Source organism: Carcharhinus amblyrhynchos, chromosome 20 (genome assembly GCF_965287045.1).
Source record: "Carcharhinus amblyrhynchos chromosome 20, sCarAmb.v2.hapA, whole genome shotgun sequence".
Lineage (NCBI taxonomy): Eukaryota > Metazoa > Chordata > Chondrichthyes > Carcharhiniformes > Carcharhinidae > Carcharhinus > Carcharhinus amblyrhynchos.
The window spans coordinates 31,736,419-31,740,831 of NC_137343.1; the positions used below are offsets into that span (position 1 = coordinate 31,736,419).

The 4,413-nt window shown below is 43.8% G+C and overlaps 1 pseudogene; it reads left to right on the forward strand.

Annotated features, from left to right (window-relative positions):
- The first annotated feature begins 2,700 nt into the window (after positions 1 to 2,700).
- On the forward strand, positions 2,701 to 3,855 carry LOC145356092 (ubiquitin-ribosomal protein eS31 fusion protein-like; annotated as a pseudogene).
- The last annotated feature ends 558 nt before the right edge of the window (positions 3,856 to 4,413 follow it).

The following is a 4,413-nucleotide window of genomic DNA, read 5'->3' on the forward strand; positions in this document are numbered from 1 at the left end:
TGTCCTTTAGTGTCAGGGAGATTAGCAGGGTAAATACATGGGTTTCTGGTGCAGGGCCTAGATGGGATTGTGTCGGTGCAGACTCAATGGGCCTTCTGCATCATAGGGATTCTATTCTATTCTATTCTATGCATGGGGTCCTTGATTACGCTGGCAGCTTGTCCAAGGCAGCAGGAAGTGTAGACGGAGTCAATGGATGGGAGGTTGGTTTGCATGATGGACTGGGCTGTGTTCACAAGCTTTTGTAACTTCTTGCAGTCTTCCCCAGGACCGGATGGAATGCATCCGAGGGTTCTGAAAGAAATGGCGGAGGTGATAGTGGATGCCTTGGTGGTTATTTTCCAGACGTCGCTGGATTCCGGGAAGTGCCGGATGATTGGAAACCAGCTAATGTTACGCCGTTGTTTAAGAAGGGTGCCAGGCAAAAGGCGGGGAATTATAGGCCGGTTAGTTTAACGTCTGTGGTAGGGAAAATGTTAGAATCTGTCATTAAGGAGGAAATTGCGAGGCATCTTGAAGGGAATTGCTTGATAGAGCAGACGCAGCACGGTTTCGTTAAAGGGAAGTCGTGTCTGACAAATTTACTGGAGTTCTATGAGGATGTGTCTAGGGCGGTGGATAGAGGAGAGCCGGTGGATGTGGTCTTTCTAGATTTTCAGAGGGCGTTTGACAAAGTACCTCACAAGAGGTTATTGCAGAAGGTCGAAGGACATGGAGTTGGGGGTAGGGTGTTAGCGTGGATAGAGGATTGGTTGTCAAATAGGAGGCAGAGAGTGGGGGTCAACGGGTGCTATTCGGATTGGCGGATGGTGACTAGTGGAGTGCCCCAGGGATCGGTGCTGGGGCCTCAGCTTTTTACCATTTACATACATGATCTGGAGGAGGGAACCGAGTGTAGGGTGTCGAAATTTGCTGATGACACCAAGATTGGGGGAACGGCAAATTGTGCGGAGGGTGTGGAGAGTCTGCAGAAGGATCTAGATAGGCTGGGCGAATGGGCCAGGAAATGGCAAATGGAATTTAATGTTGGCAAGTGTGAGGTGGTCCACTTTGGTAGGAAGAATGGTAGGAAGGACTATTACTTACGGGGCGAAAAACTGCAGCAGGCGACGGTGCAGAGGGACCTCGGGGTCCTTGTGCATGAGTCGCAAAAACCCAGCTTGCAGGTGCAGCAGGTGGTCAGGAAGGCGAATGGGATGCTGGCCTTCATAGCGAGGGGGATTGAATATAAAAGTAGGGAGGTCTTGCTGCAGCTGTATAGTGCATTGGTGAGGCCGCAACTGGAGTACTGTGTGCAGTTTTGGGCACCGCACCTGCGCAAAGATATTTTGGCCTTGGAGGGAGTGCAGAGGAGGTTTACTAGGCTGATACCGGAGTTGAGGGGGTTGAGCTATGAGGAGAGGCTGAATAAACTGGGCTTGTACTCGTTAGAGTTCAGAAGAATGAGGGGAGATCTCATTGAGACATATAAGATGATGAATGGGATGGACAGGATAGAGGTGGAGAGACTCTTCCCGCTCAAAAAAGACAGCAGGACTAGGGGGCACAGCCTCAAGATAAAAGGGGGGCGGTTTAGAACGGAGTTGAGGAGGAACTTCTTCACTCAAAGGGTGGTGAATCTCTGGAATTCTCTGCCCGTTGAAGTGGTGGAGGCTGCCTCGCTAAATATTTTTAAGACGCGGGTTGATGGGTTTTTGATAAGAGAGGGGATTAAGGGTTATGGGGAGAAAGGGGGAAAGTGGAACTCAGCAGCGACAGATCAGCCGTGATCTTATTGAATGGCGGGGCAGGCTCGAAGGGCTAGATGGCCTACTCCTGCTCTTATTTCTTATGTTCTTATGTTCTTAGAGCAGGAACCATACCAAGCTTTGGTACATCTGAAAGGATGCTTTCTACGGGATATCTGTAAAAATTGGTGAGAGTCTTGGCGGACATACCATAGCATTAAAATTCCAACCATCGTCTTTCTGTGCAATTGGCAAAGATGGCTTCATGCTTTATCAGAGCTTTACATTCTCTCAAATTTTCCTCAAGACATGTTTTAGTTTCTCAGTTGCTGGCTCATTATCAACTTGGGGTTAACTGGAATAACTTACAAACTTCAATTTGCCTCCTGAAATAAAAGCTTTCTTTCTGATTTAGGAGGGTTTCATGCTTGATGCATATCTTCCATAAAACATCTTTGAGTACTGCTTGAAAATTATTCCATGGATGATTACTCAGTCATGGAAAAGCTTCAGAGATCACTTGAAACAAGCTTGACTATTCATTTGCAGCTAAAGCGATGTCTAAATCACTAAACTTCAATTATCACCTTAATTGGATAGTTTCACTGTAATTACATTTTCTCATTTTAAATTTTGACTAAATTTTCCATATGAATTTTCCATATGAAATAGGAGTTGGAGGAGGCCATTTGGCCCTTTGAGCCTGTTCTGTCATTCAATAAGATCATGGCTGATCTTTTACTTCAACTTACCTTCTGACATTATCTCCACATTCCTTAATCCCTTTAGCGTCCAAAAATCAAACCGTGTCTTGAAGATACTCAAACACTGAGTATCTCTGAGGTAGAAGACTCCAAACATTCATTCTGTTGTTGTGGGCTAATCTTGGGATTCATTAGCTATTACTCCTGAAAAGATCTTGATCAGCTCTTTGGAAGCTGTGCCTTTCAGGGGAAGGAGATAGAATTTGAAAATGTAGAAGTTTCTGAAAACCCTTATGGGCAAAACCATAAATCTCAAGGTTGAGCCCTCGGATGGTATTGAAAGTGTAAAGGCTCAGATTCGGGACAAGAAGGCATTCCCACCTGATCAGCAGTGACTAATCTTTGCTGGGAAACAGTTGGAGGATGGCCATACACTCTCTGATTAAGTGTCAACAAAACAAAGGAGATTGTCACTGACTTCAGGAAGCTTAAGGGAGGACGTGCCCCTGTCTACATCAACAGGGATTAAGTAGAAAGGGTCGAGAGCTTCAAGTTTTTAGGTGACCAACAATATCCCGGTCTCCCCATGCTGACACTCTCAGAAGACTGAGGAAATTTGGCGTGTCAGTTACAACTCTCACCAACTTTTACAGATGCACCGTAGAAAGCATACTTTCTGGTTGCATCAGAGCTTGGTATGACTCTTGTTCTGTCCAAGACCGCAAGGAACTACAAAAGGTCATGAATTTAGCCCAATCCATCATACAAACCAGCTCCCATCTATTGTCTCTGACTACACTCCCCACTGTCTCGGCAAAGCAGCCAACATAATTAAGGACCTCTTGCACCTTGGGCATTTTCTCTTCCACCTTCTTCCTTCAAGAAAAAGATACAAAAGTCTAAGGTCACATACCAACCAATTCAAAAACAGCTTCTTCCCTGCTGCTGTCAGACTTTTGGATGGACTTACCTTTCATTAAGTTGATCTTTCTCTACACCCTAGCTTTTACAGTCACACTACATTATGCACTCTCTCGTTTCCTTCTCTATGAACAGTATGCTTTGTCTGAATAGGGCGCAAGAAACAATACTTTTCACTGTCTGTTAATATATGTGACGATGATAAATCAAATCAAATCAAAAAGATTAACAGCATTCAAAAGGAGTCAACTTTGCATCTTGTATTGAGACTTTGTGGTGATGCCAAGAAGAGAAAGAAGAAATCTTACACCACACCAAAGGAAAACCAGAAGAAGGTCAAGTTGCAGTCCTTAAATATTACAAGGTCGATGAACATGGAAAAATCTATTGTATGCAGCATAAATGTCCTTCCGAGGAGTGTGTTCATGGCTAGTCGCTTTAACAGAAAATACTGTGGAAAGCGTTGTCTGATGTACTGCTCCAACAAGGCTGAAGGTGCATAATTAAATGGATTATAATAAATATGATGGAAAACAAAATAAAAATAGAGATCTTGCTCAATGGTGTTTTGTTTAAAACACATGCATTTACATGAAAACTATTTACAAAGCTCTCTGCACCCTAGCTATGACTGCAACACTATATTCTGTACCCTCCCCTCTCCTTCTCCCCTACGTACTCTGTGAGCAGCTTATTCTATAACCTGACTGGTTAGGTGCATTGACCATGCTAAATTCTCCATCAGTGTACCCGAACAGGCGGCAGAGTGTGGCGACTCGGGGATTTTCACAGTAACTTCTTTGCAGTGTTAATGTAAAACTACTTGTGACACTAATAAACAAAATAACTAAAATTGAATGAAAGGTATGCTTTGTCTGCATAGCACACAAGAAATAATAGTTTTCACAGTATTCCAATACATGTGATCATAATAAATCAAATCAAAGCAAATCAAAAGACTGAGACATAACTAAAGCTATGTCATGAGATGCTATTCAGTCATACAAACGTATGAGTATACAAAATTGGAACCGAACTAGGCCATTCAGCCCCTTGAGCCT